This window comes from Lissotriton vulgaris, chromosome 5 (assembly GCF_964263255.1).
Source record: "Lissotriton vulgaris chromosome 5, aLisVul1.2, whole genome shotgun sequence".
Classification (NCBI taxonomy): Eukaryota; Metazoa; Chordata; class Amphibia; order Caudata; family Salamandridae; genus Lissotriton; species Lissotriton vulgaris.
In genome coordinates, this window is record NC_141693.1 from 435,153,904 (window position 1) to 435,168,488 (window position 14,585).

The following is a 14,585-nucleotide window of genomic DNA, read 5'->3' on the forward strand; positions in this document are numbered from 1 at the left end:
TTATAAGAAATAAGTAAACATTACTGAAATAATAATGACAAGTTTGTTGCCATTTTACAAAATAAGCAGCAGATTGGTATACGTTGTAGTCTGGCCAACTGTACAAAGCTAATGCTTTGGCGCCGCCAAGTGGTCAAAAAGTGAAATGTTCATTGCGAAACGACTGCAGCATTAAGTAAAGTGCAATATTAATCTCACTAAATTTGACCCCTCAGCTGATTGTGAATCATTCATATTTGCGGAATTCATTCTAAAAAGGGATTCCAAACGCAGCTGGGTATACAAAGGGCGCTTCAGAACACGAACACTCATGTATAAATACCCAGAGGGTTCATCAGTACAGCAGCAACTCAGAAACACTGATGTCAACGTTGGAAGTCAGCCATAGGCTGTGCGATGCCAAATGCATGACTCAAGCTGTTGTAATAGCATTACTCTTCACACAGAGCATTCATGGGCCGTACCACAATGATACCAGGCGGGGAGAGGCTCAGCGTTTCCACTGCTAGGAGATGAGAGCCCAGGACTGTGACCTCTCCACCTCTGTAGATTTTGCTGTGCACTTTTAAAGTCCCAATAATTCGTCCATATCTAAACTGTGGCCTGACATGTAATGCTATGAGGTTTAATCTGGGTATCTTGCCATTTCTGGATGTAATGGTGCAGGGCCCTATTTATTTATTTATTTATTTGTATAGCGCCTGAATCCACCCCCGAAGGGGTATCTCTGCGCTTGGACAGGCGGCAGGAGGACGAATGTCTTCTGAAAAAAAATCAAGGACAAACGAGGGTAGTCTTGAGCTGCTTCCTCAATTGAAGATGGACAGAGCATTGTCTCAGGTGTAGAGGAAGTTCCCTCCATTAGAAAGGACCCAGATAGGAAAGGGCCTTCCTGCCCAATCTGGCCTTTCTGATTCGGGGAACTACAAGAAGGGACTTGGATCCCGAGCGAAGGGACCTCGGAAGTACACCCCCTAACCCAATCAACGTGTGTTCCAAGTGTTTGAGAATAAGTCTTCACTCGGTCTAGGTATCTTTGTTGTAGTTTTAAGTCTGGCCGGTTGGGTCCGAATTGTTTTACAATTAGTTTCTCTTTACATCTCAGTCCAATGAATGGCCTTGCAAGAAGCTGCTCTGTTCATGGTGTCTCACCAATATTAAAGTTACCTGTTATATGGGCTCTTCATAGAAATATCTAATACTAGCAGCCCGTCCCGACGTTGTCTGGGTATGAATTGCTGCCGGCCAGTAGTATATTGTTTTGTAGGATTTAGTTTAGATAGCATTTCTTATCTGTGACAGGCCTGTGAAACGCACCGATTCACAGTGCACTGATGATGCACTTAAGAGTGCGCGTTCAGTAGTGTGTTTGTGAACTCTAGTTTCCCTACTTTATTTTTCCTGACAATATTATATAGCACAAACTCGACAACATGGCATGAGCACAATTTACATTACAGAAGAACACATTCATTTGTGGTAGGCACGGGGAGACAAAGCGATTTGCCAGGATGTTGAGCTGATGCTGAGATTTGAATGTAGCTCCCCAGCTCTAAAGTTCGAAATTCTAGAACTTGTGGCGGGAGGAGTGTCTAAAAGTGTATGTTGGTGCTGGCCTTCAATGAGAGAGACCTGTGCATTTTTCAAATGGGTGGTGAAAAAATATGAGTATGTTGCTGGAGATGTGGGCCGCTGTGCCACCAATGTACTTACCGGGGGAGGGTAAACACCCATTATTCCGCAACTTTCTTTCCGCATACCATCACTCCGCATACTTTCATTACGAAAGTACCATGACTCCGCAATGCCATTATAACGCATGACATTACATTTTATATGCTTTTACCACGCATACATTTACAACGAAATTCGTTGTAAATGCATTAATGGTAAAAGCATGTTTTTTTAATGTTTGGATAAGGTAAGTATGGGTATAGGGGTATACGTTTTGGGGTACTGAGGTATATGTTTTGGGGTGTTTGGGTATTTAAGGGTTCAGATATAGTTTTGGGTTATGGGGTACAGGGGTAGGTTTAGGGATAGGTATGGGTTTTGGGGTACAGGGGTATTTTTAGGGTTCAGGGCTAGGTTTGGGTTTTGGGGTACAGGGGTATTTTAAGGGTTCAGGGATATGTTTGGGTTTTGGGGTACAGGGTTATTTTTAGGGTTCAGGGCTAGGTTTGGGTTTTGGGGTACAAGGGTAATTTTAGGTTCAGGGGTAGGTTTGGGTTTTGGGGTACAGGGGTACAGGGGTATTTATAGGGTTCAGGGCTAGGTTTGGGTTTTGGGGTACAGGGGTATTTTTAGGGTTTAGCACCACACCACACGCCCCCAGTGTTTGTCATGCCCCCCAGCACACTCCCACAGCACAACCCAGACACGCCCACAAGGGACTACTTTGCTGGCACGGTTCTTTTACCTTTTAAATGTATATGGTGGGCGTCTGCATAGCCTATGTCCTTCTGCTGCAACTTCCCTTTCCAATGCTGTATTGGGTGTTGTGATTGGTGCTGTGGTTCCTGAGATTACCCGCCTCAAAGGTTTAGGCTCTCTCTTTAGTATCCATATCCATACTAATATAATATTCCCGTCTCGTCCTTTCCGAATATTCCATGTCCATAAGGTTTCTCTCTCTATCAAGGCAAACGTTCACCCGGATGTCCACGGTTTCCTAGGCCCCATGCACTATTAGTAAACACACGGACACTGTATTTTACTGGGTAGAACTGGCCCAGGGCACGTGCACCCGGTCCCTTTTATTGTCAGGATCACATGTCCTGTGACGCCTGTGTTGGATGGGTGTGAGATGGGGTAGAGTGTAAGCCAGCCCTCTGGGAGTGGCTGGTAGATAGAAACACTAGAACAGTGACCAGCAGATCACTACACTTGAGACTATGGACACCTGGTCTGGCCTCAGAGATGCTACCACAGGAACTGCAGAATCATTTCATGATGTCACCACGGTCTGCCCCATTGTCTTTGCCAAGAGGGGGGAAGTGGACGTCTCTGTGTGAAGGGAGATCTGAAAGTCTGTGGGACACGGCAGATTAGCCTTGATTTAGTGCACAATTTTAAATCACCCAGAGACCTCTCAAAATGATTAAGGTTATACCAATTGCTCTGCAAGAAGTTAGTCGTTCAAGTGAAAGTGTCTCATGTAGCTGATAGACTATAAGTATTAAAGGTGCCAGTGTCCAATTGTATTTTGCAATATTACAATGCCTTACTCTAATACTTTTTAAAGATTGTTGTTTTGTGCGTTTTTAACTGCATACATTTATAATATACTATTATTTATAAAATTGTTAGATTTTGAAAGACACCTATTAAAAACATTCATCTTTTCTTTAGAAGTGGATACAAGTGGGGATCATTTTCAAAATCTATTATGCACCTTTTCAGTAATGCAGACGTGAAATCAAACAAAGCATCGACCTGACTAACTTTTCACTAACACAAGACCAATGGATGTCTCTGACAATAATACAGACTCTTTTTCAAGGGAGCTCTTTGAAGTTGACGGTTAACAGGCAGAGGTCCAAGAAGGCAGTGTCAGCACAAGTCGTGCCAAAGGTTCAGCCGCAGTAGGCTCCCTGACCCCCTGGTACCCTTTGAAGCGTCAAAAAAGCACCATTGAGGTACTACAAGACCTTAACTCAGCAAGGGACTAATATGTCATTTTGCAACACCTCCCTACCAGAATAAGTAATCCTTATAGATGGTATTTTAATTCACTTCACATGGTCCTGAAGAAAGCCCACATGACCAAACTGGCAATTGAGGGCTGAAACATGTCGACCTTTTCCTATCACGAAAATTGAGTGCATATGACCCATTACAATTCAATTTATGCACATCTAAATATTTTTACATAAACTGCTCGAATCCAGAAAAAATAAAATGTAAGTCTGGCTGTCCGAGTATTTTATAATATTTCACTTACCACTTATCACTACTCACTACTGCTTTTAACCAAGGGTATATACCTCCAGGTGGAGGTTGCATAACAACTAACCCAATGATTATGCAGTTACGTGTATAAATAGCGGAGAATCAAGATATACCGATACTACGCTCCTTTTTACACGTGCATGAGGGTTTTTTACTTGGGACTAACACAAACGTCGCCTGTATACCCAGGTTATGCAGGACAAGTGATCCTTCCTCTAATGATTTATGAGAGTTCAAATAAAACAAAGCATCAACCTGACTAACTTTTTTTCGAAAACAAAAAGTAAGTAACACAAGATGAATGGATGTCTCCGACAATAATACAGACTCTTCTTCAAGGGAGCTCTTTGAAGTTGACGGTATTATAGCAGAGGTCTTGGAGATGAGATTACAAGCTCAGCCTAAGACACATTTCTGTATTTCATCCACAGTCCCCAAATGTCCCTATATTTTCTGGGGCAGCCCCGCTTTAAAAAGCATATTTTTAGCAGGCATGCACCATTGCATGTTTGAACACTATATGATAAAAGTCAGTTCTTGGGGGATGCCCTAGTGTCTGGATACATCTCGCGGGCGATCATTTATACAGTATTACACAGTGCTTGGACATATTGTGTTGGGGTGCATAGTGTAATCATTCCATATCCACAATATCATAAGGCTAGACCCTACAATTTCCCAGTATGGAATTTAGGCATGCGCCAGTCTCATCCCAAAGCCCTCAGATCTGGGGTTACAGCCTTAGAGTGGAAGAAATCACCCGATTACCCCGAGCTCTCTAACAAGGATATAGATTTATCATATCCTTCGTCCTAGTGCATTACATTCTTTAGACTATCTTGACCTGCACAAGTCTAAATCCCGCACATGGCTGTCGTAAGTGGGTGTCGTACTCCCACCTGAGATTTATTTTTAAAAACAAATTAGACAATCCGAGCATGTAAGAATCTCAGAAAGGAAAAATAAAATAATGAAGCTCTTTGGAGCATGAATGCATAGCAATTAATTAATCTTATTGAATCAAAATACATTTGCATTGCTGTTAATTGTAGAATGATAGGGACCCCCAAACACTCTTCATATATGTTAAGGTCACCTGTCTCCACCGACTTAAACAACACTATTTCAGGATAGGCCCTGCACAGCGAGTGAAGGCAATGGAAAAGACTAGCAAAACGAAGAGGTCACAGGTTCCATTAGAGTTCGCTTGCAAGTCCCAGGCATACATTGGGGCAGATCTACAAAGTGCACAATTGTTCTGCTCATCACTTAAACACATTAGATGTCCCTTAGATCCCTTTGTTGCCAAAATGGGCTTCCTGAAAATATCCATTGTCCATTATAGAGTAGCCTATCCCATGAATGGTTAGGAGACTCCAACAAACAAGAACAGCCAAGTAACAGTCATGATTTAATATTCTGGGCTCTACCCTGCTTCTAAACAGAAGCCAACTGACACAGAAGGTGACCACTGGATAAGGGGATCAACCATACCAACCAAAAGAATGGGAATGTATATATTTTTGGGAAAGTTAAAATATTGTAACTCATTACTTTAAAAATGTGAGGAATTACCTCTAAACTGTGCTCCACTATATTTGTGAGCCCGAGTGTCATTCAGCCGAACACATACAAATGTAATACTGGTAATGAAAACTTCACGCAGCAGTCATGCCGGACAGTCCTTACCTTTTCTGAAATTTTCAAATATCAATGATGAGCTGTTTGGGGTGGAGCTTCTTTTGGGGCATCTGGAGGAGCACAGAAATGATTATTAGTGCATCAAATTTTTATACTAAGCAAGTTACAAATTCAGAGTCAGCAGCAGACAGAGCAAGCACAGAGATGGCTTTTGGGATGTGGTGCACAATGCACTTTTGCATGAACTGGGATAGGCAGGCAAGGCAGCCAATGACTAAAGGCTCAAATGAATGGTATGTGCACACCAGCAATGTTGTTGAACCATCGTTCAAGAACAGGATAGAAAAGAAAACAAATCCACATACATCCAGTATTTACATCCTCCATATGGGTCAGGCCCAATTGCCCAGAAACTAGGGCATACTAAATTGGCAAGCAAGAACAGAACCTACATTTTAATACTGTATTGTATTCACAGAACCAATAACTAGGGAACCGTTTCCCACTCCGTCCATGGTCCTATGTCCCTTCATGAAGGGTTTGGTGTCGGATTAGTTGATATAGATAGGGTTCTGATTGTGTGTCAGTACTAAGGTTTCTATTTAACCTTGGGCTTACGGTTTGGTTTCAGATTAGCAGGGCTATTTAACCTTAGGACTCCGAGTGTCCAGCCTGGTTGTCACGTTAAGGGTGTTGCCTGTTAGGGCCTGGAAAAGGCCTAGGGCCAGACATTTTGCATTCCCACCATAAGAATTTCAGGTTAGCATCCACTACAACATCTTTAACAACTAATAGTCCCTAAAACACAACCTATTCTACAACACACCCTCATATATAACCTCTGAGTAACTTTAAATACTAACAAATCTCTCCATCTACCTTCTAACTTTTTGCAAACAAAAACAAATCGCCACACAACCCATCACAAACAATACAACAATTAATTAACCACATCCCAATTATCCAACAAACGCAAATCCACATGCGAGTAAAAAAAAAAAAAATCAAGGGTAGAAGCGAACGTATGATCACAAGGTTCCCTGACCGTATATTTTAACAACATCCCTCCCACCCCCCACACTATACAGAAATCACCAGACAACATCATGACCCGCCACAAAAATCCTACACACATACACATCTCAAAGTCCACTTCTCTCTGCTCAAACAACCTCCCTTCCACCTCCAACAACAGCCACAAGCACAGTTCACCCACAAATCAGTAACATCAAAATATCCTCTCGGCCCCCCCCCCCATCCACCATTAATACAGGACATAAAGAAGCAAGAAACACAAGAACTAGAACGCCTACTCTCAAACTAAGGATCCATGAAAACAAAAACAAAAACAAAATAGCTTGAACATCTTTGACCTACTCTAAGAAACTCAGGACCTTGTAGTGTAGTTCCTATTTTCCCAATAGGCCCTGCGCATTGGAATAACAAACAGTAGTATGGACGTAGAAGTGCGGATCTTTCAGGTCTCCACGGACTATGCTAAACTTAATTGGGTTTGTTACCAACTAGCTCAGAGGTCACTGGAAACTTTCTTGACTGAATAGGAAGTGATCAGATTCCCTGGTACAGACAAGAAGGGATTCCGTTTTCCAGGAACCGCATAAACATGACAACTTTGCTCCTTAGAATAAGAGTCAATCTCTAGAGTCGTGTGAAACAATAGACAGTTATTTTACTCAGTCAGTTGTGCAGTTTACTTTCACCAAGATGCAGAGAAATAGCGAGACGGGCGTTTTCAATAAAAAGGTATTATTTATTGAACAGTCTTTCTTCTCATTCAAGAGAAATGAATTGCCACAATTGCAAGACTAGTTATTATAAAAAGTGCGTACAGTAAAATGAGGATTGCGAAATAATACTGTAAAAGCATTGATATGGTTTCTTAGCCATACAATGGTTAAAATGAATAAAATATATACATTCATATATACATTTAGCTAATGTACTCAACTGGTGCTTCTAACTACGCCTACCCCAGTGTACCTGACCTAAGCCCAATACTTGGGAATGAGTCAGTAGCAGTTTAAGTTAAGTTGGTTTTGCCAAGGTTTGCTTCAAGAATTCTCTCTAAGGGTTTAGTCAACACCATACCTCTGGAAGAGAACGTTGGAGGTCTTGTATCTCCTTCCAGGACTCAATATCCCAGTCACTCGCAAGAGTACAGAAACTATACAGAAATCACCAGACAACATCATGACCCGCCACAAAAATCCTACACATACATACACATCTCAAAGTCCACTTCTCTCTGCTCAAACAACCTCCCTTCCACCTCCAACAACAGCCACAAGCACAGTTCACCCACAAACCAGTAACATCAAAATATCCTCTCCGCCCCCCATCCATCATTAATACAGGACATAAAGAAGCAAGAAACACAAGAACTAGAACGCCTACTCTCAAATTAAGGATCCATGAAAACGAAAACAAAATAGCTTGAACATCTTTGACCTACTCTAAGAAACTCAGGACCTCACCTTCATTACAGAAACATGTCTCAGTGAAGATTCTGCACCCGCATGCCATGAAGCCATCACTCCTTATTTTCACATCATTAACAAAAATCACATTGGCAAAATTGGAGGAGGCCTAGCTGCTATCCATTAATAAAAACCACTACAAATAATAATTGAAAATCTCACCATAGACGGCTGTGAATCATCGAGATAAGATCTCCAAAAACTCCAACTATCACCTATAACTTTTTCTTAATATATAGACCACCATGCAGCAATGCCAACTTTAAAAGATACCTACTTGGTACTGTAACCAGCACCCATCTGGGCCAACCAACTCTAAACATTCTAGGAAACCTCAACATATAGTTTGACAAGAAACAAATCTGACTACAACCACAGATATCAGTGCCAAACATGAACTCTTCAACTTACAGACATACATTTTCTGGCCCAACTCACTTCGCAGGGCACACACTACATGCAATATCTGCACCCATGGGGCAAGCCACAGTTACAGACAACTCCCCATGAGCTATAATGTCCACAACATCATCACCTTCAAGAACCACACACCTATCAATAACAACACTTTGAAGACAACAAAACCACCAACAAAAAACACTCATACAGACAACAGAAAAAAACTAGGTACCCAGCAACTCAACACCCATCTTGAAAAAAAACCAATAAACATGGCAAAACACACTATCTCCAACTGGATCTCCACTGCACTGGACAAACCAATACCAACAAAAACCACATCCAGAGTTGAGCACAAAACGAGCACAACATGGGTTAATGACAACATCAAAAAAACGAAAATACAACTCAACATACTACAATGCAAATGGAAAAAAAAAATCAGGAGGTGAAACGGGCAAAAGCATGCTACAGCAGTATAACAGAGCATACAAACGAGTCATCAGAACCACAAAAAGCCACCACTACTCAAATTTATTTCAAACAGACTTTATTGAACGTTTTATATACATTATGTACAACATCCATCCATGAGTTGCAATAGAAATGTAGTCAGGCCTTTTAGGTGGCTTTTATATGCATATTCAATTATCGACAATATGAGTACCTAAGGTCCTGGAAGGTGTTAACCAGCATGCAACTTCTTGAGGATGGTGACACCCCCCCTCTCCAGACAACATTCGACGAGTCATGGAGAAAAGTAACCCCCTTGATCTACCAATTCCACCTCCCCCAGTCATGTCCTGGTCTGCTCTGGAATCCTTAAAAAGCAGAAGTCCCCTCCGCTCTGAACAGGTGGTGCTATGAAGTTGTGTAGTGCCACCCAAACCTTCGGGTTGTAAAATGAACTCAGGCCACCCATAAGACATCCCTCCAGGGAATTCCAGTATCCATTACTTTTACAGTCATTAGGGGGTACCCGGCACCTCGTCAGGGGAATATGGGTCCGGGTGCTGAAGTTGTTATACCAATGACTCCCAAGCCCTGGCTACTTTCATCAACCCAAGCCCTCTTCTGGCCTCTTAGAGCAGCAGCTTATTCTCATAGGCCGCCCATCTCAGCAACTCCTTTTTCCAGACCTCCTAGTCCCGCTCAGTTCCTAGTGATTTCTCGCTTTGCTATGAGAAAAGCTACCTCCTGAAACCCGCTTGTGACTTTATTCTTGGTCGTGTGTGGGAACCAGCCTAAGAGACAATGACCAGGAGTGTACGCAACTTCTTTTTCAGTGATCTCGGCCATCACTTCAACGATCTCCACCCAATAATCTCGGAACTCCGGGCATTCCGAAAACTTATGGAGGAACTCAGCCCCCCACCTCCTTGCACCTCGGGCTTTTAGCCTCATCTATTGCAAAGTGTCTGTAGATCCTCCCAGGTGTGAGGTATGCCCTATGTAGTAAATACAAATGACTAGGCTTAAACTGTGCATTTTTGGAGACTATGTGTATATGTTCAAGAATGGATACCCAATCTTTCCCCGGTATTAGAACCAACCAGAGCCGCCTCCCAACGGGATCTAGGATTATCTTGGGTGATAGTACGTCTCTCCTTGGTATTTTATAGAGACTTGTGACTGCCTTAGAGGTCCCCGAACGAGGTGACCAAGTATTTTCAAATTTTTGAGTGTAGCGGTTATACCATTCCCGTCCCCTAGTGCCCGCGAGCTACTGCGGTCACTGCACCTTGAAACAGGAAATTAACCTGTGGCAAATAAAATTGTGATTGGAACTCCTCAAATGGAAGGAGCCTCTCTGCAGATAAGAGGGTCCCCACTGTTGTTGCACCTGCCTACATCCAGGCAAAGAAAGAGAGTTCTCCCAAATGATTTTAGGTCCAGAGGGGGGAGACAAAAACAAGCAACGTATTCAAAATACCTCCAATTATGACCTATATTGCTTTTTAACAAGGAATAAATCTAAACAATCTTTACACAGGGGAGAATGTCAAAGAGGAAAGCTAACGCTTGAAAGTATTATCAAAACAGATTTTGATTTATTTTTTATATAATTTATATCGATTTGAAAATTTTTATGCAACTGCACATTTCATTTTGTTAGTTGGCATATTAGACAGCGATTCACCATATTACAAGGAACAATTTGTATAATTAGGAAAAGTGCAAAATGAAACAATATGGCTTAAGAAAAAGTGCCCCTAACAATCTATTTGATCCTAACATTCTCGCATACACACTTGCATACCATACATACCATAACAGTTATTAAAAAACATTCCTAACAAACATAGGGAGACAAACTGAACACAATGAGACAAAGAGACCCAAAAGGTGTACTTGGTAGATTACATAAAGAACCTAGATGAAGTGGTTCTGCCAGTTAGAAACTGGTCTGTGTAGATTTGACCAAACTATATCCAGATTTGTGGATGCTGGGCCATATTGTTTCATTTTGCACTTTTCCTAATTATACAAGTTGTTAGCTTTCCTCTTTGACATTCTCCCCTGTGTAAAGATTGTTTAGATTTATTCCTTGTTAAAAAGCAATATAGGTCATAATTAGAGGTATTTCGCATATGTTGCCTGCCTCCATCCAGTCCATCAAGCCTTGCCACTCTCCACTGTGTGGGAGCACATCAAGAAATCCCATCAGCATATCCGGGGAGTACTGGAATTTCACTGGTGTTCTCCACAGATCATGCACCCAAAACATATACCGGACCTGGAATTCCATGGTGCTATCCAAACGAGGAGGGCGAAGCTCGAGCAGCTCCTGGATCAAGCTAGGAAGGTGGGGCACAAAAGGGCCCAGGGCCCTCCCAGGATAGAGTCTGCCCGTCATCCAATTAAGCTGTGCCACTATATAATAGGCTTTAAAATCGGGAACGGCTAAGCCACTGTCCACCCTTGGCCTTTGAAGTGTAGTTAGAGCCACCTTTCTGCGACCAGAGCCCCGTACGAAACCAGTGAGGAGTATCAGTCGCCCCAGAAGGTCACCCTGGGAATCCATACTGGCAGCACCACAAAAAAAGTTCAGCAGGCAGGGGAGAGCCACCATCTTTAATAGTGCAACACGGCCTGCTACTGATAAGGGAAGTGGTTTTTAATACTCAATGCTAGAACGTTGTGCCTGAAGTGCCTTCCCATATTACCCTCTTGCAGGTCCGTGGGGGTAATGATTAAGCATGGGCGAATTTTGCGGATCTCGCGTTCGCGAATTTTGCGGATTTGCGAATTTGCAATCCGCAAAATCCGCGAATTCCCGCGAATTTGCGGATTTTTTTTTTGTGTTCGCCCGTGTTTCTGCCAGTTCGCGAGGGTTTTTACAATTTCGCAATTTGCGAACTTACCTGTCGGGTCGCAAGTTTCGCGAACTTGTTGTTTCTACGTGTCCAGCCTGTTTGGGACACTCTTCTTCATCACTGCCACTCTCTGTCACCACTGCCACTCTCTGACTACTCATGCCACCCTCTGGCCCACCCATGCCACCCTCTGTTTCATCACCACACCCTCTGGTTGTCCAGTGTACATTATTTTCGGCAAAGCAAAGCACACCTTCCCTGCCTCAAGTGACCTGAATTAATTTGGGGCTGATTAATGTGTCACAGAATATTTTTTTAGCTGGCGCCTGCTTCCTTAGTGCGCCCTGATTAGTGATCTTTTGCACTTGCTAAGTGCTTTCATTGTTGCAAAATTAGTTACAACACCTGCCCTGCCCCAACTGACAATAATGAATTAGGGGCTGATTAATGGATTTTAACTTCCAGCCTGGCTCCTGATTGTCTCCCTTAGCTGTAATTCAGGACCTTTGTGGCATATGTGTAACTATTCTGAGGTTCAGAGCAGGGTCACATAATAGTTGCAACTGGCAACTGAACTCTGGAGGGGCCCCTCAGGAAGCACTACAGGAAATGGCTACTAATGATGAGCCTGAACTTTTGAACCTGGCAAGTAGTTTCAGTTTTGCTAAGATCGTATTTCTGCAATTTAGCACTTATTCGCGGGGCGCGAAGTTGTACTGGGAAGCCGCGAACTCACGCGAACAGTGCGAGCAGTGCGAGCAAAATCCGCTGCTCGCGGATTTTGCGGGAGATTCGCAAATCTCACGGATTGCGGATTTCCCGAAAATCAGCAAAATCCGCGAGCGGAACGGATTTTCCGCCCATGCTTAGTAATGATGCACCTGAACTCTAAGGTCGGGCAAACATCTGGATTCCCACTGTAACCTCTCCAGTGTCGCTAGTGTCTAGTCCCCAACGTTGGGAAAATGCAATACTTTTGCCAATTAATGCAGAGTCCTGACAGGGAACTAAAGCACTCCAGTAGCCACCAAGCTCCAATCAGTGCCCTCCCCTTTGTCATGCAGACGATCAAAAGGTCATCCGCGTACAACGAGATGTGATGCATCTGGGCGCCAACCGTTATGCCCCAGAAAGCAATATTGGCCCTGGCATAACTAACCAGATGCTCCGTTGCCAGGGCAAAAGGAAACAGAGGGCAGCCTTTTCGAGTCCCACGCTCCACTCTGTAGCCACTCAAGATAACCCGACCCGTTCAAACTTTGGCCGAGGGTTCAGTATACTGTAGTTTTGTCAAGGAGATAACACCTAGACTCAGGTGTTTCATTACACCATAGAGGAAGGCCCACTCCAGGCTGTCAAATGCCTTTTCAATAGTCACTGGAAAGACCGCTGCCCATCTCATGTATGTGCCAGCTTCCAGTAGCACAAGGGACCTGTGAATATTAAGGCCTGTATTGCAATCAGGGATGAATAATGTCTGGTCTTCATGTATGAGGGTATGCATACATTGCAGGAGACGACTGGCCAGAAACCTACTGAGGATTTTGTCATTGATGTTAATCATTGATAACGGACAGTAAGCCTTTTTGTCATGAGACAATTTCCCATGCATCAGTAGGGGCACTATTAGGGCTTGCCGTATGGAGGGCAGCAGCAGCCTGTATTACTAGCAGTGTTATAGAGATCGACTATTTGGGGGCTAGTGTCTCAACATTTGCTGAGCAAAACTCAACTGGTAGCCCGGTTGTGCCGGTAGTTTTATTCCGGGCCGTATACTTTATTGCTGCTCAGATTTCTGGGAGAGAAATGTCCCCATCCAGCATCTCTGAATCATCTGTAGTAACTGTAGCGAGGGTCAGGAGTTCCAAAAATGACTCTCTATCAGCGGTTAAACAAGTAGTAGAACTGTGCTGCAATATATCCATCTGGGATAGTCTAAAACACAGTAAACAAAAATGGTATAGCTGCCTCATTACTTCTGGATTTAATCCGTTGTATTTGACACTGTCCACCACCAACACACACACAGAATGATTTAAAATGGGTTGGTGTTTATTTAACAAAGTGTAGTCTACCTACACCCTTTCTCATCAGTCATTCACAGATAACACTGTGGAGTTCCTCAGGAGTCCATCATATCCACTCTATTATCCAATATCTACCTAACCTGCTTACCAAATCGGATTAAATAATACAAACTCACCTGTGACAAATATTCAGATGACACCCATATCATTATTAAAATAGATAGCCCTGAAGACCTCTACAACTGAAAACTCTGACTGCCTTTGTGAAAAGCACATGGATGATAAATCACCATCTAAAACTCAATATTGCAAAGAGAGGAATTATGACATGCGGACAATTGCAAAACTACCAGCCTACTGCCTTATGGCTTAAGGAACTTCAACCCCCTCCGACAACTCCAAGAGAAGCTAGAAACCTAGAAGTAACCATGGATTCAGAATAATCCTCCATGCCTCATGCTAACAACATCAAAAACAATGCCTTCTACACAATAAAACACCATGTTGCATCTTCCCATACCTTGCATACCAACATAAAGAGCAAACCATCCTCAAACTTGCAATCACCAAGCTTGACTATGCCAATGGAGAGGTGCACCTGCATTCATTATATGCAAAAATGCAATTTATCTAAAATGCTGCCACAAGGATTTCCCTCCCCCTTCACCAAAGAGAACATATGACTCCAATCCTGCAGTCGCTCCACTGGCTGCCAGTAGCTAGAAGGGCAATATTCAATGCTCCCTGCATTG

The 14,585-nt window shown here is 42.9% G+C and overlaps 1 protein-coding gene across 1 annotated transcript in view; it reads right to left on the reverse strand.

Annotated features, from left to right (window-relative positions):
• Positions 1-14,585, reverse strand: part of RASSF4 (Ras association domain family member 4) — a 568,816-nt gene that overhangs the window by 452,577 nt on the left and 101,654 nt on the right. The window contains exon 2 of the mRNA XM_086921856.1: positions 5,641-5,702. The gene's annotated coding sequence lies outside the window, so the exon portion shown is untranslated. The remainder of the gene's footprint in view (positions 1-5,640; positions 5,703-14,585) is intronic.